Source organism: Diabrotica undecimpunctata, chromosome 8 (assembly GCF_040954645.1).
Source record: "Diabrotica undecimpunctata isolate CICGRU chromosome 8, icDiaUnde3, whole genome shotgun sequence".
Taxonomy (NCBI): Eukaryota; Metazoa; Arthropoda; class Insecta; order Coleoptera; family Chrysomelidae; genus Diabrotica; species Diabrotica undecimpunctata.
This window is the reverse complement of record NC_092810.1, coordinates 28454187-28479226: the sequence shown is the minus strand read 5'-3', so window position 1 is coordinate 28479226 and position 25040 is coordinate 28454187. Positions and strand designations below refer to the sequence as shown.

The following is a 25040-nucleotide window of genomic DNA, read 5'->3' as shown; positions in this document are numbered from 1 at the left end:
TTACATTGTTTTGAGCCTCTTAACTCTCGGAGCACCCAGAGATATTGCCACCTTTGATATGGCCTTTGAGGCGTTCAGGCATAATCCCACGATCTCACAGATGATGATTTTGCACCATTATCCACTCCAGTAAGCAAGTCAACCAAATGTCTGAACTTGTTGTTCTTTTCGTACTAAGCATAATATCGGATATTTTAATTATAATATTGTATTTAACCATTGCAAATGGTTGTCTTTTTAAGGACGAATCACATGCTCTGATTTTTCGGACGGGTATTCTCAAGTTAAAATTGACTTCATGTAATCGAATGAACTATATTAGAATAAAGACGTCTCACGAACGCAAGTAAGTAATATTGGCAATATAATTTTAAGGTCGTCTATATGAATAAGTGAGATAAAACTAAATTATTAAAAGAATTGTTTAATAAGTAACAAAAAAAAAATGTTTTATTAACGTTTTGTATTTTGAGAACGATTTCCGAAGTGGAAATTGAAACGTCAATAAACTTATTTTAAACGTAAATTGTAGCTTATTTCCAATAAAAATAGTAATTGCAATAAGATGCCACAATAAACTGCTTTAACTACATTGATGCAGTTTCCCCAGGACGATACTTTCAGAATTTTAGGGAATTTCTGTATTTCGCTTACTATAACTCTTACTTGGAGTATCGATTCTTTCGAATTTAGGATAACTTCTTTATTTTCAGTAAACAAAACTTTGTTTTCTGGATCTTATGTTCTGACCCTCTAATACAGAGAGCATTAGACGGTATCACGAAAATGTTAAGTAGTAGGTTTTCTTATATTTAAACTAGATTACACTAGTCAGTAAATGACAAAAAGGTTTTGAATTAACCACAGTTATACGAAGGGAAATATTTTTCATTCCGTTTTACCCAGAAGGTCTATCTGAAGAGCTAAAAATAGCGAAACATGTTATAGTATGGCGGGTTTGACATGATATGAATATTCCTCCTCGTATATTATTTACAAACCAAATTGTAATTTGAAGATCCATAATAAAATTTGTTTTGCATAATAACCATCCCTAGAACGCATTCATCTTTAATATTAGCTACAAAAAATAAGTGTTTTATCAATCTGTATGGTTGCAGTTTTGAAATACTGTGAACTGAAGCTGTTTCAAGAACTATGAAAAATTTGTCAGATAGATTTGAATTATAAATGTTACAACAATTCAAATAACGATAAACCCAACAGTATCAAGATTACGTATACAACTCTTTCATATATAAAAGGTTTATCCGAACAATTAACGAATCTTTTAACCAAACATAATATAACAGTTTAAACACAATTGATATTAAGAAACTCACTAACCCAGAAACGGAAATAAAAGTACGAGAACAACTAGGAAAGAAAATAAACGACATTAACGAGAACACGTCGGACATAATAGAGAGATGGGATAAATCGAGGGAAGCAATCCAAACAACATGTGCGACTCTATTAAAGCGTGACAGACGAAAGAAGAAAGAATGGATGTCTGATGAGATAATGGATATGATGGATGAAAGACGTAAATTCAAGAATAAAAATGCAGAAAAATACCAGCAGATCCACAAAATCATAAGAACGAAAATTCGACAGTTACAATATGCACAAAAAATAAAATCAATGACAAACAAGAGGAAATTCAATAAGTCACCCAACAGCATAAAAGATGGCGATGTAAATCTTATCTCGGAGCCATCAACGATCTTAGAAACATGGAAATCATACATAGAAAAATTATTTGCATTTGCCAGGACTGATGACCTGTCTGGAGAAGGAGAAACAGGACCTTCAATCCTTAATCGGAGATAGAAGATGCCATTGCAGCACTAAAAAACAATAAGTCAGCAGGTCCGGACAATGTACCCTGCGAAATATTAAAGATCCTATTTAAATCAGACAAACAGTTCCTTGATAATCTAGTTGAACTTTTTAACAACATATATAATAGCGGTAAAATCCCGGAGAACTGGCTGCAGTCAACATTTATTACAATACCGAAGACACCAAATGCCCAGATCTGTGATGACTACCGGCTTATAAGCTTGATCAATCATGTCACTAAAGCGTTCACTAAGATCATTCATAGAAGAATATATGATAAATGTGAGTCAAATATTGATAGATCGCAGTTTGGCTTTCGGAAAGCACTTGGAACTAGAGAAGCAATTTTTGCTCTCCAGGTGCTTATACAGCGGTGTAGAGACGTTGATAAGGACGTGTATTTGTGCTTTGTGGATTTTAGAAAAGCATTTGACAATGTCAATCATAAACAATTGATAGATATTCGGCGAAAGACAGGTATTGACGACAAGGACATTCGAATTGTGGCAAACCTATACTGGGGTCAAACAGCAAGAGCAAAAATTGGCAACGAACTTACTGAAAGTGTGCAGATCAAAAGAGGTGTCCGTCAGGGGTGTATATTATCCCTACTCCTATTCAATATTTATTCCGAAGAAATATTTAACAAATGTATGGAAAATGCAAATGAGGGCATAAAAATAAACGGCGAGTTAACGAACACGGTGATCCTTGCCAGTACCATAGACGAATTACAGCAGGTAATAATCGGTCGAACTATTCAGAAGCGCCGCAAACAAGATCAGAATTGCGATGTTAATGGCCAACGTTCGCAACGGACAGGGCACTTGAAGAAGAAGAATATAACAGTGGCTCACAAAGGCAACAACCTTTTAAATAAATATTTCACCAAACTAAAAACACAAACTCCAAAACTCAAAAAATCGCATGTTTTTTGCGAGATACCATGTATTAACTGTGAAGGGGATTGGCCAAACCAGTCAACTGCTTCAATCTAGAATTCGTTCTCACAAATATGTCAAGAACAACATCACTGTGCTCACAAAACATAAAAATGAGAAGAAGTATAAATTTGACTTTGAAAACATCAAAATTTTAAAAACGGAGCAAAAAAAAGAAGAGAAGGATACACAAATAAATAGAAATAAAAAGAAATACCAACGCAATCAATGACAAAAAAGATAAACAGAACCTAAATAAAATATATTTCATTCTGATTTAAATAATAATAAATATAACAAAAAAGTTATAACATATCTCCACTTTACCTTTTTTACCTTTTTTAAAAACACCAACGATACGCCCGTATAAAAATAATTATATATTACTGACAGTAAAGATGAGATGAGATATCAGATATAAATTTTTACTACTGTCAATTCATTAATGTCAGTGTCCTATTTTACGTTTTGGTAAGTTTTTTTTATATATTTTACAATAACTTTTTTTTCCTTTTACAACATAACATTTTAGAATATTGACAAAGGCAAGGGTTTTCTGTCGAAACGTTGATTTCAATGGCACAAAATCTAGTTCCAAATTTAATATTATTTATTGAACCTAAACCCATTTTTTTGATGGCCATCATCATCATCATCCAGCCTTCATTTATCACGTCCACTGCTGAACATAGGTCTTCCTTAAACTTCTCCATTCTTTACAATTTTGTGCTTTTTGTTGCCAATTTTTGGTGACACGTCAGATGTGGTCAACCCAACGTGTAGGTGGTCCTGCCCAGTTCCATTTTAGTTCCACAAAATCAGCAATACTCGTCCTTCTTCGCAGATCTTCGTTTGTTATTCGGTCCCGCAACGTCCCGTGTAGGTGGCCATACCAAGTTCATATTTTTCTATTTGTGGAGTCTAAAATAGTTTTTTTCTCCTATAATTTCACTAATTTCTTTCTTCACGTATTATTTCTGACGAGTCCTAATCTGAGAGTCAACAACTTCTCCACCCAAAATCCATAATTGATTTTGTTTCTTTTTGCTAAACTCCCATAATTGAGCGCTTCAAGTGATGAGCGCTAGAGGCTTTTAACATTTGCTTTTTATAACATTATTTTGGTTTTCTTCAACATTTTATCACTCCACAGCAATAAGTTTTGTTGTTTTACCTTAACTAATTGTATTTGTCATAACTTGGTTGCTTTACCGTTTGCTGTAAAGTGACGCCCATGTATTTAAATGAACAAATATTCTTAATTTTGCGATATTCCTACATCCAAGTCTTGTCATATACGCGCTGTCATCTCTATATCCCGCTATCAGGACCTGATCACCTGCTGTGTCACAAATGTATTATTCTCTTAAACGTTCACCTGCGTACTTACAACTTTACAATGTATGAAGCGGTACCTCCTAATAATTAACACTGTAATGCCTGGACAGAGATTAATGGTCAACGCGGCAGCTGCGAAATTGGAACAGCATTGATCAAGTGAATAAAAACTCCGCCAAAAGACATCACAGAGATCAGTTTATATTCTGACACTTGCAGCGGCCAAAACCGTAATCAGTACATTGCCGCATTATTTTTGTATGTGTATGTTGTAACACATTCCCACGTTGAGATTTTGCAGCATAATTTTATGGAGGAAGGACATTCGTACTTGGAGGTAGACCCAATACACAGTGCCATTGAGTCTGCCAAGAAAAATGTTTTTTTGTCATTTACCTTTTTTACCATGTTTTTAGTCATTTTTACCATGAATGATCTGTTGAATATCTTCAAGTTAGTCCGTTCTAAAGACGCAACAAAAGAGCAGTGCCTACAGAGTTGAAGAATTACGGTATTCAGACTTTTTCGATCTTATATCCTTAGCACAGGTGTTAAGGTTAAGGTGTTACAGGTGTAAAAAATAGAGTCCAAGATGAAAATGGAGACAAAGTATCATGGTTAAAATTAACAGTAATGCGTCATGAGAAAAGTAAACCTGGCTGTATTCTTTATAAGTATAACTATAGTGTTTCTAACTATAAGACTCTTAGAGTATGTGGCAAGGGAAGACCAGCTGTTATTCCAAAGAACATTGCAATGCTATACAATGAGCTATGGTATATACCAGAGAAAAAGAAAAACAGCCTCCTTCAGTTGTGTAGAAACAAAATTATTCCGCCAGAGTTCCATGCGTGGTATAACTCGATTCCAGTAGACAAGAAAAAAAAAAAGGTTCTAATACCGGAACCAGCTTCTTCCGAAAGCGACGACACAGAAACTGATTAGATTTTAATTTTGTGTTATGTACTGACCATAGTTAATAAATATTATTTCCTATAAAGGTGTTGATTATATATTTTTAATTTGACCAAGTCAAATTAATAATTTTTTTTACAACAAAAAGTGATTAAGTAAATTTTTTTATAATTATCCAAAGTCCCAAATGTTTAAATCTGGTGGTTAGAAACTAACGTTTTTAATACACAGTATATCAAAATTGCAGTCATATAAAGCTAATATCCGATTTTATATAAAACTTTCAACTTAAACTTGAATTTCTCGAAAACAGTAATTACTTGGTCAGTTTTTGCAGTATGCCGACGATATATATATATATATATATATATATATATATATATATATATATATATATATATATATATATATATATATTAATTATATATTAATTATATATAATTATTATATATATTATATATATATATATATATATATATATATATATATATATATATATATATATATATATATATATATATATAAGAAAAAAGAAGTACTTGTGACTCGTTTGGAACAAATATATAACTGTTTTGGATGGGTTGGAGTCAATAAAAGGGCTATTGGTCAACTATTTTTTTATTCTCGAGCTTTCAATTGTGTTTACAATTATTATCAAGAGCTAAAAAAGACAAAATACTTACAAGGTTGAACTAAAAAGAAAAAACAATTTTTGTTAACTTACCAAATAAAAATTAGTTTAGTAAGTAAAAATTACTGCTAATACACCTTCAAAATATTTAATATAAAAATGCTTTAGTCCAATAAATGTTTCTCCGAAAATTTTTATAATTTTGAAAACATTTTTTTAATACAAAAATAATTGAATTTATAAATAAGTTCAAATAGCAACCAATTACAAATAGCCTCAATGTCATAAATGCCAACATAAAATTTTTATTTTTGACAATTATATTGCCAAAAGTAAAATTTCGTTTAAACATTCTTTTTTGTTTAGTAACAAAAAGAAGAAGATTTATTCACCGTTGACAGATGTCTGAAAGAATGTAACAGATATATGGAGAATTAAATATGACATTTTACAAGTTTTATATATAAATCATAAAGAAAGAATATAATTATAAATTTTGCTTAAATTTTGAATTTCTGATCTTTTGTTTAAATTGTTATCACTTTTGCTAATACAAACCCTTTCCAAAAAAGTCCTTTTAAATTTATTACTTTCACTACATAAAATTTTAATGTTATCAAAATCTATAATATGGTCTTTATCGATTACATGCTCTGCCAAAGCACAAGATGGTTTTTTAATTCTGCAATCACTTTTGTAAGAAATAATGCGATTTGAAAGATTTCTTCCGGTCTCACCAACATATTCAGCCTCACACTGAGTACAACTAATACTGTATACTAAATTCGTTTTTTCAAATTTGTCTATAGGATATTTAGTTTTAGAATATAAAGATGAAATAGTTTTGATGTTCTTTGTTGCTATTTTTATATTGTCAATAACCTTTAGTGTTTGTATTAATTTAGGTGTTAATGATGGTATAAAAGGTAGTGAATGATAATAGATGTTCTGATTGTTAGATACAATGTTTTGAGATTGAGCAAAAAATGATGTTAAATTATTTATATTACCAATATTAGAAAAAAGCATCCTATGTAGCATATCTGGAGGATAAGAGTTTTCAATTAGAATATTTTTTAATAATTGAAGATCTTCTTGTAGATAATCTGGATGAGAAAGTTTTAAAACACGTTGTTTTAATCCTGTTATAAGGTTCATTTTCATCTTATTTGGATGGTGAGAGTAATAGCTTATAAATCTATTACTACATATGGGTTTTCTGAACCATCTGGTTTTCAACATATTGTCTGTATTTCTTAACAATTCTCATGTCAAGGAATGGTAGAGAATTATCTACCTCTTCCTCAACTGTAAATTGTATATGTTGATTATGACTGTTGAAAATGTTGACTGTTTCATGAATTTTGTGTTTAGGAAGTGCCAAAACTAAATCATCTACATATCTCTTAATAAAAGGAACGAAAAAAGTGCAATTACTGATACAATCATTGATAACATCATCCATGACATAGCTACTTAGAATGGGTGAAAGACTAGATCCCATAGGACTACCAAAAATTTGTTTATAAAATACACCATTAAATATAAAAATATTAGAATCAAAAACAAAGTTGATAAGTGTTTTGAAATGTAATAAGTCAATATTAGTGTGTTGTGAAATCTCATTCCAATGTTTTTCAACACTACTTATGATTAAATCTAAAGGCAAATTAGTAAAAAGAGATGTTACTAGAGATCAAAACTAACTAAAACATAATTTTGTGGTAATTGGAAATTATTAATGAAAGAACTAAAATCAAATGAATCTTTAATGTAAAAATTGTTGTTTAAATTATAAGCATTAGTTAAGATGTCAGTGAGGAGCTGTGCTATTGGTCCATTAGGAGGGCATAAAGATGAAACAATTGGTCTCATAGATAAAGTTGGTTTATGTATTTTTGGTAGAGCATAAAACCGTGGAGCAATAGAATTATAAATGTTGAGCTCTTTTGCTTTTTTATTATCAATAAATTTCTTTATGTTTAATTTAGATACTAGACAATTTGCTTTTTGTTGCAAAGCACAAACAGGACTCCTTCTAAGTGTAGTGTAATACTTAGTATCATTTAAGAGTTCTCCAGTTTTTTGTAGATAATCCTCTTTGTACATTACAACAGTTACGTTACCTTTATCACTTTTGACAATGTAAATTTCAGGATGGTTTTTAAGAAAAAGTTTAGTTTGCCCATAGTATTTATTTAAAAAATGATCTTTGACTTCTTTATGCAAAAAGTTTGTAATAACGTTTGTACATTTAGATCTAACAACATCCTTTTGACTATCATTAAGTGGTCTGATTATTGATTCAATATCAGAAAGTAAATAAGAAACTCTAATATCAGATTTTGAAGGACATAAACAAAATTTAGGTCCTAATGCTAAAAATTTTTTAATTTCAAAAGGAAAATGAATAGATGTTAGATTTTTAAACCTTTTATTGACTCCAACCCATCCAAAACAGTTATATATATATATATATATATATATGTATATATATATATATATATATACTGAATGAAACTTCTATTTTACAATAAATGTAGTATTATTTTTAAAGAAAGTGATATGTTTTTTAGAAACAGCTTAAATAAATAAAAATTGTGACCACATAGTATTCGCATGCGGTCAATATTTCCTAACAAATTCCTACCTTAAAGTCAATGTGAATGAAAACTCTCTCCAATCCTGTAAATCTCACCAACGTCTTTATTCAAAAATCGTAGTAGACCACGGCAATTAAGAATCGGATTACAAAATCAAACTATCTGTTCACTTTAGTGCAGGTATGTCAAGGTACGCGCGCGGAAAGAGTGAGTACTTCGTATTAATGAGAGAATGTGACTGTCGTGCAGTTGGACCAGCAGAATACGAGTACCACAAGAGACCCCACTCGAATTCCGCGTCTTGTGATTGTTTAGAGGGGTTTTAGACTCAAGGGTGTATGTGTGAGATAGATTAAATTGATTGTTTAGGAACTTCATTAGCAATGAATTTAATTACGGTATAATTACTCCGGATTCTGGTGGTTATTTTTAGCAATCTATAAAAAGTGCTTTATCTATAATACATTTTAAATAAATATGCTGTTTATTGATTATATACAGGAAAAAGGGTTAAAAGGAACTACAGCGTTAAAGGGATTTTATTGCTTCATATGGTCAGTGGACCCCCAAAATATGAAAAAACCCGCCGAGTGCTACCATTTAACGGGATGAGTTGTTAAGAAAGGGGTGAATTAGTCCATTTTTTAGTTTTATATTTTAACTCGACTTCTATGCACTTTTCGTAAATATGCATTTACAGAAAAATTGTTCAAAATTAAATTTCCTTGGAAATGTCACCTCCTAAAGTCAAAAATATATTTTTTTACACAAATATATTCAAAAGACGATGCAAACGAAAATACATGATTTTTTTTACTCATAATTTTTCCACGGGGTTATAGGTATAAGCATTGCTTCACAAAAAATTATATCCTTCCTATTGAAAATGACATTTGGGAGAAGTCATTAGGATTTATAGAATACAAGAATAGAATAGAATAGAATATTCTTTATTAATCCCATCAGATCACATTGTGATATAGGACAAGTCGTATAGTACATAAAGCATGATCAACAAGTTATATAGGACAATTAGATAAAACAAAATCGATAAAATATAAAAAAAAGATATGCGATATAGAGCGTCTCTGAACCCGTCGGTCCTCATTCCCTGTAGTCTTTTATTAAGTCAAAATAATCATTTAGGTTGTAAACGCATAATTGGATCAAGCATGGTTTTAATTTATTTTTGAATTTTTGAATATTATTTTCATTTCTTATGTTAAGTGGCAAAAAATTGTAAAATTTAGATCCTGCAAAATCATTGCTAGTTTCAAAGAGAGTTGTGGAGTGTTTACACACGCTTATCAACCTCCCGTGTCTTGTCGGGTAATTATGAAAGTCAGAGTTGAGGGTAAAATTTTGAAATTTAGTTTTGACGTGAATAATACACTTATAAATATATAAAGCATGAAAAGTCAACAGTCTGTGTTCAAAAAAATATTTACGACATGATTGTCTATTATCAATATTGAATATCAGTCTAAGAATTCTCTTTTGAGTTATAAAAACTCTAGAAGAGTTTCTAGAGTTTCCCCACAAGACAACATTATAAATCATATATGAATAAACCAATGCATAATACACACTTATCAATTGATTGGTGTTAAATAGAGTTTTCAACTGAAGGATCGCATAGTAACCCTTATTCATTGTTTTGCAGACTTTAGTGACATTTTCATCCCATGTCATATTACTTTCTAGAATGCTACCAAGAAATAGTGTTGTATCACTAAAGGGTATTTCCTCAGAACTGACTGTGATTTTATAACCATGGGATGGCTTACAGCGCGAGTAGAACTGCATACAAATAGTTTTCGTTGCATTTACCATTAAAGAGTTCCTTTTACACCAGGTTGTAAATTCCTGTGCTACTAAGTTCATTTTTGAAATGAGTTCGACTTCAGTTGACTCGTCAACTACAATTGTTGAATCATCTGCATAAAGAACTGTATGGTCTGCAGTTAAAAAATTTATCAAATCATTGACATATAAAAGAAATATTAAGGGTCCCAATACGGAGCCTTGCGGCACACCTTGATCAAGATTAAAAATAGATGACTTCTTATTATCGACTTTTACTAGGAATTTACGATGTTGTAAGTATGACCTTAACCAGTTCAAGAAATGACCCCGAAAACCAAGGGCTTCTAATTTATGCAGTATAATTTCAATGTAAATAGAGTCAAAAGCCTTAGTTAAGTCAAAAAAGAGTGCACCCACATACCTTTTTCGATCCAAAGCAGCGTGGATATAATTAAATAATGAAATAGAAGCACTCTCTGTAGATTTATTAGGAAGAAACCCATGCTGGCATTTATTTAAGATATCATATTTATTCAGAAAATTTAACATTTTACTGTAAATACACTTTTCGATAATCTTAGAGAGAACACTTGTTACGGTGATTGGCCTGTAATTATCAACCAAACATGGATCTCCCTTTTTGAAAATTGGACCAACTACTCCCGTTTTAAGGTCACTTGGAAACTTGCCATCCTTGACAGATAGGTTGATGATGTGAGACAGAACAGGAGATATATATGAAGAAATGTATTTAATTATTTTAGTGGGGATTTGATCAATACCTACTGAGCTGGTATAGTTTAAGGAAGATATAGCATTTTCAATATCAAATGGTGAGACCTCAGAAAAAAAGAATGTGTTGTTAATTGTCATAGTTGTGAAATCGTTAAAGGTATAGTTATTGAAATGTTTTAATAATGTGCGTTTGACTGATGTACAAAAATACTCACCAAATTTGTTTGCTATGTGTTCTGGATGTATCAATAATTTATTATTGTCAGTAATGCTCCACTCAAAATTGTTTTTATTTTTACCAGTTTGACGATTCACAGTTTTCCATATCTCCTTCCTTCTTTTATTATTATTTTGATTATGTAGATAACTTTGATATGAGGCTTTTTTTATATCCTTTACCTTACGGATAAAGTTGGCCTTTTGTATTTTATAGTTATACATTAAATCTGGATTACCACTAACATATAGTATATATAACTATAGTATCTGAGATATGATTCTTTAAATTTCGCCACACACCATTTTTGGGCTATTTTCCCTATTTTTTCGCAAACATTGTTCTATAACTTGTTTCTACGCAGGTTTTGGGTATATGCGGTGATATAACTTAAGAGCTGTCACTCTTCTGCTCTAGTTGGATTCTGCTTATCTTTTTCTTATTATAGTTTGCGTAGCTTAAGAAAACCAAAAATTAAAAGGATTGCTTCGAGGATATATATCAGTGGAGTCCATATGTAGCTGTGGTTCATTTGTTGGGAGGATGGACTGGAATCTTTCTTTTTTCTGTAATAACTTGTGTCGTTTGTCTAAAGGAATTCTGTCTAATTTTAGGGGTTTGACTAAAAGGTGTTAATTTGGAATAGACTTGACTTTTGGTAATGTTAGTGGTTCTTCTTTAGTTGTTGTTTTGGAATTCGTGTCAACTTCATTATTAGTTCGTAGTTCACATCCTGGCGATAACTCAATTAGATAGGTCCCTTCGAGTACTTCTAAATCTGTGGTGGTGCAATAGGTAGATACTTTCGTAGGAGGTATAGGATGATGCTTGGGTGCATTCCTTTTTGGTACAAGTTTCTTTACTTCTTTAAGTTTCTTTTCGGCTTGCTTAATAAAAAGTTTCTGTGCCAATTTGCCAGGATTCCGTGGGTTAACGACTACAGTTTTGGTTCGGTAGCGGGCAAACGTTTGAAAACGACGAGGATCTTCTGGAGACTCTCCAACTAATCCACTGAATGCGCCACTTAAGGGGTTGTCCCACCCGAAGTTACTTTTTAAAAAGGCCCTTTTAAAGGTACAACTAACAGAGTAACAGCACTTTATTTAATTAAATTACAACTGACTTTAAAACAGAAATTTGCAGTATTTATAACGAATTAATAGATGACGACCTGTCCGAAATTTGTGCCGAAACTGCTGGACTGTTGGACTGCAATACCTCTGACAATCGGCGTTAATGTATCGTAATTTATATTTTATAGAAAGAAAATAAATTACCTTTAAAATTTTGTTTTGTTAAAGGTTTTAGAAGTAATTTTAAGCAAGCTATGGTTCTTCCAAATTTTCTACTTTTAACGATTTTTCCTAATTTTTGCAATATTTTTGAAATTTCTGGTTTTAAAATGAAAAAGACAGCAAAGATTTGATTTCACGCACAAAGCGTCTATGTATCTGTTGATACGTATTTCGACTTAATAAGTCTCATCAGAACAGTTATTTATAGGCGTTCTCAACGTGAAAAATAAATCTTTTCTGTCTTTAAGAAGCAACAATAAAATGGCTTCGTTATGGACGCAATAGCGACATCTGATAGATAAATCCGTAAAATAGTTTCGAAACAAATTCAGATTTCTGCTTTAATCTGAACCTTCTAAAAATTGCAAGGTATAACAGACGTTGATAAAGATGTTAATAGAGACATGGGGAATCTAAAATCTTTGCTGTCTTTTTCATTTTATTCGGATCTACTCTGTATGAGTACAAGAAACAAATTCGTTAAGGATTTCTGCTTAGTTGATAGACATGTCATGGAATGCAAATTTTAGATTCCCCATGTCTCTATTAACATCTTTATCAACGTCTGTTATACCTTGCAATTTTTAGAAGGTTCAGATTAAAGCAGAAATCTGAATTTGTTTCGAAACTATTTTACGGATTTTTCTCGTTTTAACTTCGTTCGTTGACATTTAGGTAATTACATTGCCAAATAAAAAGAAAGCTTTTTTTCTGTACTTTAAAATAATCTATTTTAATATATTCTAGTACTATTAGTAACTAAGATATGGTTCGTATCGTCTTTCGTCAAAATGCGATGCTTGCAACAATTTGTACTAATTTTTACGAATATTTTTTTAATTTCTAGTTATACCTTCTTTTCTTATACATTTAGGTATATTCATTCTCTCCAATGGTGCTACAGCCCAAATCGTGTAGCAAATTTTGCGCATCCGCTGCCACTTCATCCTCCCACCTTTTCTTCCTTTTGGTCTTGCGCCCTGCATTTTACTATCTAGGACTCTTTTTGGCAAACTTCCAGTTTCCATTCTAACTATATGACCAACCAATCGAAGTCTCTGAAGTTTAATGAATTCTGAGATCGGTACCTCTTTGAACAGTTGGTTAACTTCTTGGTTGTACTTGGATCTCGATACTCCGTTTTTGTTAATAGGTCCAAATATCTTTCTTAGGACTTTTCTTTCCAGCTTTCGTTTTGTGTCTTCTGTCTTCACCCATGTCTCGCATCCATAACATTGTATTGGTCTGATAATAATTTTGTAGACCCAGATTTTCTATCACCAGTGTGTGTTTTTGGAGCGGAACACATAGACGAGTGAAAAGTAAGCTTTGTTTCCCTTTACTATTCTTCTTTGAATTTCTGGTTCTTTTGTTCCATCCGTGTTTAATGTAACTTCCAGATATGTGAAACTTTCTATAGTTTCAATATCGTCCTCTAATTCTACTCTGCGTCCGTTCCCCTTGCTATTGACTGTGTTATTACTAGTCCGTTCTCTTCTCTCTCTGTTTTTAAATGTGAATATATTTCTGCCGCCTCTTCTGTTCTGCGAGACATGATGCTAATGTCATTGGCGGCAATCTGTATTGATTTATTTGTTAGGAGATGACCTCTTCCTATGTTCAGCTAGAATGTCGCCAATAGCTCAATTACGGCTTTACTATTGTTCAAATTGCAACCATAATTGCAGCCAGTGGTATTGCCCGAAATTGAGTATTGGCTGTTAACAACAAGCTCTAATGGCAGAGCGCCATGGAGCAGTTGACCTAATTAATTCTGTACAAATATACGGCCAAACGGCCAAAAGTTCGTTCTGGTCTGGACAGGGATTCGCAGAACCAGCCTTCTTGGCATTAGAGACCTTCTGGTCTATTTAGTTCCCAGAAACTTGACTTTTACTTTATTACCTAACCGCTATCCTTTTTATTGCAGGATTTTTCTAAGGCCCCCAGCTGGACTTAAAATAATTTATATTTAATCGTTATTTTACAACAGGTATTTTTCGAATAATATTTTGAAATATATTATTTCGATTTAATTCATAATTTTAATTTAGCGTAAATTTGGATTATTTTTATTATTTCTTTCAGGATTGTTCTCCAGTCCATAAACGGAATAATTTCATAATTTATTTATTTGATATTTTTAGGGATTCTTAACTTAGAGTAATTTTGTAAAATTATTTCTATTTTTATTCTTCTTTCAAATTTTTTGTAAGTCCTTAAACGGACTTCGAAGAATTTTTCGATATTAATTGATGTGTATTTTTCGCTAGAACAGCTATGATGAAACATTAGCAATTTGGAAAAATTCTAGCATAATAATACACACAAAACTAAGGCTGGTAAGGGCGCTCATTTTTCCCATAGCAACATATGCATCCGAAACGTGGACCTTAAAGAAAGCGGATAAAAATAAACTGGACGCTTTTGAAATGTGGGTATACCGCCGCATGTTGAGAATATCCTGGATTGATCATCGCACTAACGTATCGATATTAGAACAACTTAAAGTAAAGGATAGATTGCTTAAACAAATACAACAGAGATATTTGCAGTATTTTGGGCACATTGCTAGAAGAACAGGTACGATGGAAAAACTGATAGTCGACGGTAGAGTTGAAGGAAAGAGACCTAGGGGAAGATCTCCAAGCCGCTGGGTAGATCAAACAAAAACACTGATTAACCAAGGGTTACATGAGGCCGAACAACTAGCCCAGGACAGAGAAGGATGGAGAGAAATCCTTAAAAAAATGTAAAGGTCTGATGGTGTCACCACATCCCAAAAGGGATTAGGACCGAGGAGGAGGATTTTTCGCCAAGCGACTTCCAAACTTTAATAACTTTGTGTTCTAATGTGTAACATTTCGTATCATGTGATTGTTGTTTATTTGCAAAGTACCCACGATAAACAATAATATCTATTTTTCGAAGAAATCGTCTGAGTGGAAATTGTCAACTTTTCTGAAATCTCAGCGACTTAAAAAAAATTTTAAATAGATAAAATATATTTTTTTTTATTTTTTTATTTTGTGTCATTAGTCTTGGGTGTAATAACTACTCATTTCTCTTGCAGATTCTTAGTTCTAAGACTAATCAACACATTTTTTTTACAGATTCTTAGCATTAGTTAACATTTATTGCATTTTTATTAAATTTTTAAAATATTTTAAGTACAAACGATTTACAAAGGTAGGCTGTAGACGTGATAAAAAAGCAGATGGAAAAATAGGAAAGAAAAGATAAGAAAAAATTGGATATTTAAACGATTGAATGGACAATTGAAAAAACAGTTTTTTTATATTAAAATTAATATTGCTTTGCTACATGATGCAATTTTTAATGCATTGCAAATGTGGTCAACCACTTACTTCCTATAAAAATATAGATATAAGTTTAATTTGAGATAATTCACTGTGGTGTCGATTTTACGGTGCACACAACACAGGATTAATTAGGTATTTATATAAAATTGAATATTAATTTTTATACTGAAAATAATTTGCCTCATTTTTCTTCTATATTCTAGTAATTAGGATTTTGCTGACTGTTTATGCCAAGTTGTGATATATATTGAAGAGGTTTTTTATATCGGTCTGATTATTGTCACAATTTTGATCTTTTTTTGCAAATCATTTCCAATATTCATCTTTTGTTGCGGTTCTGTACTTTTTCTAAAATCGGTTTATTTTCAAAATCAAAAGAAATATTTCTATTCCATTCTTTTCTATAGTAACCATTTTTTTAGTGATAACTGTATGGTCTATTAAAATGGTTTATTCATCATCATCAGTGGTGCTACAGCTCTAGTTGAGCCTTGACCTTCCCCAGTCTATTTCGCCAGTCGTTTCTGTTCATCGCCAACCGTTGCCAATTTGCCGCGCCGATTTTCCTTGCGTCCTCGTCCACACCGTCCCTCCATCTCAGTCGTGGTCTGCCTCTACTCCTATTTCCCACTGGGACCGATAATAGAGTTCGTCTGGGTGGGTAATTTTCATTTGCTCTTGACACATGTCCAGCCCATCTAAGCCTACCTATTTTTATGAAGGATATTACATCTCTACCATTTACTATTTTTTTATACTTCTCGTACAATTCGAAATTATATTGCCTTCTCCAAATACCATTCTCACAGAATGCGCCCATTATTCTTCTTAGTATCTTCCTTTCGAAGACGAGCAGAAGATTTGCGTCTGTTTTGGAGATGGTCCATGTTTCTGACCCATATGTCAGCACCGGTAGGATGAGTGTTCTATATATTATTAGTTTGGTTTTCTGGCTTAAAATTCTGTTTTTTAGCTGCTTACTTAGTCCAAAATAACATTTGTTTGCTAGCAGTACCCTCCGTTTTACTTCTTCAGATGTGTCATTATCGTTTGTTATGAGAGAACCCAAATATGTAAACTTATTTACTACCTCAAAATTATATTGGTCTATACTGAAGTTTTCTTCGGCGTTTCTAGCTCTATCTCTGTTATTTGGAATAGATGCTAACATTTTGGTTTTTTCCTCGTTTATTTTAAGGCCCATATTTTGTGCGGCTGTCAAGAAGGTGGAAGTCATCTCTTTAAGTCCTCGTGTAGTACGTGCGATCAAATCCAGATCGTCAGCGTAAGCCATAATCTGCGTTGATTTATTAAATATTGTTCCCCTATTGTGTAACTCGGCATCTCTTATAGTCTTTTCTAACGCTATATTAAAGAGAAGGCACGCCAGCGCGTCTCCCTGCCTTAACCCTGCATATGTTTCAAACGCTTGTGACATATAGCTTTGTATTTGCACTCTGCAGATCACTTTACTCATAGTTGTTTTTACGAGCCTTATTAATTTATGGGGAATGTTAAGTTCATTCATGGCTTCGTATAATTTACCTCTTAGGACGCTATCATACGCTGACTTAAAGTCCACAAAGAGATGGAACGTGTCAAAATGGTTTATTATATAATTATTATTAAGTTGCTTTTCAAGATCTAAGTTGAATATAGAAGTATTTTCGAAATGTCCATTTATTATTTCGTAAGGTTTTAATTTAGTCACTGAATGTATACTACTATTATAAGCCAATAGGGCGCAATTGACTTTTTGTTCTATTGGTTCATCTTTAAATTCTACGTGGTTATTAATAGTGTATTACATAACGCGAATTGTAAGAAGCTTATTACATGCGAGTAAAAAAGTTGCGCGGGAGCCGCGTAGCGGCGAGCGCAGTAATTTTACAAGCATGTAATAAGCTTACAACTCAAGTTGTGTACTTTACTTTTTCTAAGATTATTTTGATCTATAAAAATAAAAAGTATCACAAGTAACTTTTATTTATTTAACAAAATTCGGGAACAATTTAAATTAAACATTTATTTATAATAATTAATTGTAACATTTTGGCAATTATTTATAACTATACCCTTATCCGGGTTTGGCGGTTGTTCAATAATACGTGCTGAATGGTAAGATGACGTAAACTGTCGGTGTGTTTTTTTTTAACATTGTTATTTTCAGTATATGTAAAGGTCTGTAAATTACTTTCAATTGAATTTATAATTTTATTGGCTGTTGACGTCTTATTATTTATTGACTCATCGACCTATCCTTCGGCCGTTGTTGAAGATTTCCATCCGCCATGTCGTTTAAGAGCCATTAAATCATCACTGGCATCTACCAAAATAGTGGCAGAAGTTCGTCTTAAACAGTGACCTGTGTACATTTTGGGATCTGGTATCTTTAAATATTCGGCTATTTGTTCAGGAACACCGCCCATTTTGTTTAATAATACCACCTGTTTCGTACATTTACCTCTTTGATAATTAAGAAAAAATTGATTTATTTGCGGATCGCTAATCTGTAGTCGAATTTCTATATATTGTTTGCAGATTTTATAGAAATTTCCGGAAATAACGAAAGATCTACATATTTTGGTTTTCGTATCAGGAATTTTAACCAATAACATGGTACCTATAATCATCAATGTCGCAAATTTTAAGAGTTTTTAACTCTTATTTCCTACAAGCTCCACATATTCAAATAATTGCAATAACCTTAAAATAAAAGTATTATAAGTAGGCACATTTATGTTATACTTTTAAATAACATACCTTTATTAACAAGTACTGTACATCAGGAGCTCCATTTAAAAAAAGTTTTATTTCATCAGGATGTAAAATTTTAGATTTTTTGTTTTTAAAACCTACTGATTGCCTTTTTAGATAAGCTCGCAATTTCGGGTAATTTTCAATATTAACATTATTTTTCAAAGTTATAACACTTCTTAGCATAGAATATATTGCCCATAATGAGGATGGTTTAAATTTTTTGTCGATTTATCCAAAATAAGCCAAGAGTACGTTTTCAGAAAATGAATTTATTATTTGTTGTACGCCAATCCATAAATTGCTGATATACCTTTTCATATCTTCCTCTAGATTTTTCTGGTAATAGGTTCTCGGTAGTGTTCGCAGCTAAACTCCATTCGCTTAGCTCGGGCACATTTTGACAGATTCATTGTCGAAAACCTACAACACAACAATTCCTACTTCTCAGTATTAATAGCTCAAGTATGCTACTATTGCAGACTTCTTTCTTAAAAAAAAGAAGAATTATTCTAAATAGTGGAAGTGTATACTAAACCCATCAAATTTTGGGTAGTATATATTTAAAAAATATATTTTAGTTGTTATAATTCAACATAACTATTTATTATATGGTGCAGATAAATAAATATTGATTGTCGGTAATTAGCAAAGTTCTATTTTATTTACTATTTAGTTTGTTTATGGTTTGTTGACTATTAATATTGGGTATGAGTACGTGTGCTTGGTTGTATAGTAATTTCCAGCCACTTTTAGTCTGTCAAAAAGTAACTAACTTCGCAAAAAAATAATTACTAAATTTACTAGACAGTTCGGACTGGGAATAGCGAACCGAGTATAACTATAACTGCATAATATTGGGTAGTGTGCTACTAAATTCATCTTCAATATTCGATGAACTCATTTTATTTATCTGTATTTAAATTACCACTATATTTACACTGACAGATTAATAATTTTTAATCTGTCAAAATAACGTTTGTTAATTCGTTTCCATGGTAACTCGACCAACTGACAAGGCTTATGTGATATTACACATTTTTATAGAACTAAAGCGTAATTTTTTTATTACGTGCTAGTCATTACGTGTCAGTATCTGTTTTGATGTATTTACTTAGCATCCAAATAGTAGGTAATATACAATTTACTAGTAAGAGAGTAGAAAAATAATCTAATATGTTCGAAAATTGTGCTATGAAATCTTTCGGCAATTCCTTTAGATTCTGGATGTTGTGAGGATATAAAATGGATCGTGATTTTGTGAATAGAAAGAAGTTCTTGGATAAGAGAATTTTTAAGTTCGGTACCATTGTCCGAGATTATTTGCTCGGGTGTATTATGATGGGAGAAGTACCTTATTAGTGCGTTTACAACTTCTATTTCTTGGGCGGAGTTTAATTTGTAGAGTTGGCCATATTTGGAAAATGAATCGATTAACGTTAGAAATATTCAGACTAATTATGTTTGTTAATAGTAATAAAATGTCTCACTTGTATACCAAATTTCATATTTTGGAAAGAACTTTCACGATATATAAATTTTTGACGTGTTGAACTCGCTGCTGACACATCGTGTTGCAAGATTTAAGACTGACCATAAAAAAATGGTATTTTAATTAGTATACTATATTCGCTATACTAAAAAACCATATAAAGAAAGAATTAAATCCATTCTTCAAAACCTAAATATCAATTTTCCGGAGGTTTTCTCTTCGGATATTAAATACCCCGAGCCTTGGCTAATCGATATACCAACTTGTGATGCATCTATAGAGTATTTAGATAAATCTAATATACACCATTCTCTGATTCAGTCCAAATTTGAAGCCCTCATAAATAAATACCCCGACTACCATAAAATCTACACAGATGCATCTAAATGCGAAGACGGAGGGGGGCATCAATCGTTTTTTCAGAAATCAATCTTCTTTTCCGTTTACCCCCAGCATGTAGCACATATTCAGCTGAACTCTACGCCATATACCGTGCTGTGAAACTTCTTAACGAGCTTACACTCACAAAAGCCCTAATCATAACAGATTCCCTTAGCTCTCTAAACTCATTAAAACACATTTTTCCGAAACATCCTTTTGAAAAGTTGCTGAAATACCAGCTTTTCCAAGCTTATGAACAGGGAAGAAGCGTAAAATTTTTATGGGTTCCCTCACACGTCGGAATAACAGGAAATGAAGAAGCTGACTGGACTGCACGAGAGGCAATTTTAAGTGATTTGTCGGAGCCGATAGACAAGTGTGTTTCCAGTGACTTAAAAGCTTATTTTAAAAATAAAGTGTTGGGTTTGTGGCGAAATGAGTAGTCTCAAACTAATTCCAATCTAAATAAAGTCAAAAATAATGTGTCTCAGTGGTTTCAGCGAAAGGCAGCGCTACAAGATCCCAAACGCTCTACCACAGGCTCTACGTCAAAACTGTTCCTGTGACAATATAGTGAATTATTTCAGATCCATAAACATTTTGTACAATCTGTAGGTGTCATTTATATTTTGTTCCGTCGCTAATAACCTTTAGGTGGATGCGACATCTTTTTCTAATAAAAAAAATAAATATAAAAAAAATTAGTAGGTAGACTGCACGCAAATACATTTTCAGATTTTAGAAAGTAGTTTAGACGTATACATATTTAGAGTTATCCTACAAATTTAAAACTGCCTACCTCTCCTTCACCGTCAACCAAAAGCTAATCAAACCTGCTGACTGATGGCAGACTATTGTTTATTATTTTTTTGTCGCTCACCTCTCGAACTATTAGAAATATTACAACTTGCAATTACTTCCGGTAAAATCAGAAGTCGCCATTAACTCTTGCCAATTATAAGAAGAAACACCATTTATATTATTATATTTTTAGATCCTGCTTAAAATTGTGAACAAATTTGATATAAGACTATCATAATTATATCTTTCGAGTTAGGATTATCTTTTTCAAGAACCTCGATAACTCATCTTTAAAAAAAAAACACAATTCAAAATTTGTATAAAGAAAGTAATGTTTTTAACAAATTTATATTGCAATCCAATTTCTAAATACAAAGTATACAAATAATACGCGATTTTTTTAATTCCAAACCATTCAAGAAACCAATAGTTTATCATGAGGTCTTTTATATCGATATAAATATTATAAGAAAGGAATAAATCTATCAAAAATTTAAACTACTTACGCCACCTATCGGGTTAATCAGTTTCTGTACAAGGTAAACTGTATTTCTTTATTAATGGTTTGTATTTAATCGTTGTTTATCGTGGTTGTCCAGTTTTTTGTCTATTGGCTCTGTTTTTTTTTAACATTCATCTAGAATAATTGATAAATACAAGGTACCTATTGCATATTTATTCACTGTTAACGAAGAATATCAATAATGCTGTTTGTCATGATTTAACTACTCTTGCAAGAAGCTAGGATGGATTATCCTAGCCACTTAAAACATGTATTTTTGATTTGTGTTTAACCTAATAATTTCAAATGGTGGAAGATCAAACAATATAATCGGCAAATACTGGCCAAATTTCATTGTGTATGACCGAGTTGCGCCAAATTTAGACAACATTTGTTAGCAGTTTTTTTTCTTCCTGGAATGCATTTTTATTAGAGCAGGCTCTTTTGGAAACTTTGAAGGAGACAATGCAGATTATAGATAAATACCTTGGTATAATATTTCATAATATATCTAGGTATATTAAGGAATAATTAGACAGTCTTTTTGACTTTGTGCTTATTTGTATTAAGTTTTTAATTTACAATTATTACCTATGATTTGATATATAGGTATAATTAAAGATCAAGCAAATCGAAACCTCTTTTTTATTTCAATTGATTCAGCGATTTCACTATATATATATATATATATATATATATATATATATATATATATATATATATATATATATATATATATATATATACATAATCTATCATTTCTACTATTATTTGAAAAGGACGTGCGTGGAATTTTTTTTCAATACAGAATTGCATTTTGATGTTATAGAAGGAACGCAAGAGAGTATAATAAAGGAACTGTTACAATTATCTTACGGATTGACCTTGGTATTACCCAGCTCGTGCCATAAATAATCTTATTGGCGTTAATAAATATTCGTAGTATGGCCATATATTTTTCTGCGATATACCCGGATGAATGAAGGCTAAATTATATCACCTGATATCAATGTATTGTTTTCAGGTGATAGGAATTTTGACGCCTTTTAACGCATGCCATTATTCAAACATTCAACCTACAGAGTGATTTAAAATGAAGGCATATTATACTTCAGGGAAATTAAAAGCAATATCTATCCGTGTTCAGGATTTCCCGCAATAGCCAAGTATTTGATGAGTTTTCCCGTTAATACACGGTGAGTTTTTAGTGCGACATTGGTTGATAATTCCATTATGTTGTAGAATATCCAAAACATATTAAAAAAATGTAGGCAATGATATTCTCTAGGCTTGAAGAATCAACTCCAGGGGATCTGAAAAATAGAATAAGAGAAGCTTTTAATAATGTTGACTTACAAATGTTAAGTAATGTGGCTCGGTGATTTGAATATCGGTTACAAACTTGCATAGAGGTTCTTTTGGAACGTCTCGTAGTTACTTTCCGCAAAAGATTCCGGGTTCGGAATAATATAAAATTAAATTTTAAATAAAAAAAAATTACTTTGGTATTAAAATACACAAGTGTGACTTTAAAATTTTATTCCAATACAGTTTGCTTTGGTAGTACAAATTCGACTGACTATATCTACGTAAACCTAATATTAATATGATACTTCCTACACTTCCAGACCAAAAAGTCGTAAAATTTATTTACCTCACACCAGCCCTCATCTGAAGAGAAAATGCGCTGATTAGGAAATTTTTTAAGTACACATATTATTATTGTAAGTAGTTATTGACTCGACAGATGTTGTAGGTGGACATTTTGAACATTTACTTTACAATTCAAACATTAGATATCATATTAATTGTTAGATTAATTGCATATTGTTTTTATGTTGTATTAGTTATGCATTTAATAATAGCTATTTGTATAACAAGGAAGCAAAGTGCTCTTTTTCCTCCCGAGAATGAAATTTACTACCAGACGCGTAGCGGAGGGCAGTAATCATTCAAGGGAGGAAAAAAACTTTATTTCCATGTTGTACAGATGATTTTTCCTCCTCCTTCAAATAACAAGTCATTTTTTAATTTTTAAATAATTTATTTATATAAATGACTAACAAAATTTATTATGAATAACTAAAAATATTATACACTCGCGATCATAAAATCCGTGTCACCTTGAAAATCACCTTATTTCATTTTTAACGAGCTTTATCGTAAATAATAATAACACAAATACAAACTAATGCATGTTTCTGAGAATTGTTGTCGCCTTAGTGGTTTCCTTTGTAACAAAGAATTCCAATAATGCCGATTTCGCGGAAAACTATACACTTCCCAAAATGAACGGTACCTGTAACTGCCGCTTGTTTTAAATGTCTCATTTGTGCTTCGACATTCTGTTCAAACGCAACAAACAAACGTTTATTATTGCCACCATTAGTGTGTATTAGTGCCATTATTAGTGTTTATTATTATTTATTTTTTGCCAAAAATGCCTTTGACTGTTGTTGAAACCGCACGCATTGTTGCGCGGAGGAAGACGGTCATACTCAACGGCAAGTCGCAAGAACTCTTGGCGTAAGCCTTTCTACGGTTCAACGAGTGCTTCAACGCTTTCAGGAGACGGGTTTGCTAACCAGACGACCTGGATCTGGACGAAGAAGAACGACCACGGCACGAGATGACCGTTTCCTTATGTTTCAGGCTTTACGAAACCGGACCTCAACTGCGGTTATGAATCGAAATTGTCTACAGGAAGTAAGAAATTGCAATGTTAGCGTTGCAACAGTCAGGAGAAGACTTCGTTCTTCTGGACTATCTTCTCGGGTAATGGCTACAGGACCGCCACTTCGCCGGGCGCATCGAGTTGCAAGATGAGCTTTTGCTCGACAATACGCGCATTGGGGAATTAATGATTAGAGCAAAGTGTTATTCTCAGATGAATCCCGTTTCTGCCTAACTGGATCCGATGGACATGTAAGAGTTTGGAGGAGAACCGGTGAACGATTTTCACAAGCTTGCATTGCTCCAAGAATGCCATTTGGTGGAGGCTCGGTCATGGCTTGAGCAGGTGTATCTTCCGACTTCCGCACAGACGTACCCTTAATCGAAAATGGGTCCTTAACTGCACGAAGGTACATTACGGAGATTCTGGAAGAACATGTTAGGGCTTGGAGAAGACGCGGTTTTTATGTAGGACAACGCGCGACCGCACGTTGCCAGGATCAGTATGCAATACTTAGACGAGATTGGACTTACGAGATTACCCTGGCCAGCTAAGTCTCCGGACCTGAATCCCATCAAACGTCTCTGGGACGATTTGAAAAAACGTATTCAAACCCATACACCACCTCCTAACAACGCACAGGAGCTTAAGGATCTGTTAGTGAGAGTGTGGAATAACATACCACAACATGTAATCCGGAGAAAAATTGAGAGTATGCCCCGTCGTTTGCAAGAGGTTATTAGAGCAAGGGGAGGCAATACACGATATTAGTCATTGAAATACC

General features: G+C 32.4%; 1 protein-coding gene across 1 annotated transcript in view; it reads right to left on the bottom strand.

Moving 5' to 3' along the window:
- Positions 1–8506, bottom strand: part of spz3 (Spaetzle domain-containing protein 3) — a 165280-nt gene extending 156774 nt beyond the window's left edge. The window contains exon 1 of the mRNA XM_072539953.1: positions 8321–8506. The gene's annotated coding sequence lies outside the window, so the exon portion shown is untranslated. The remainder of the gene's footprint in view (positions 1–8320) is intronic.
- Positions 8507–25040: the final 16534 nt, after the last annotated feature.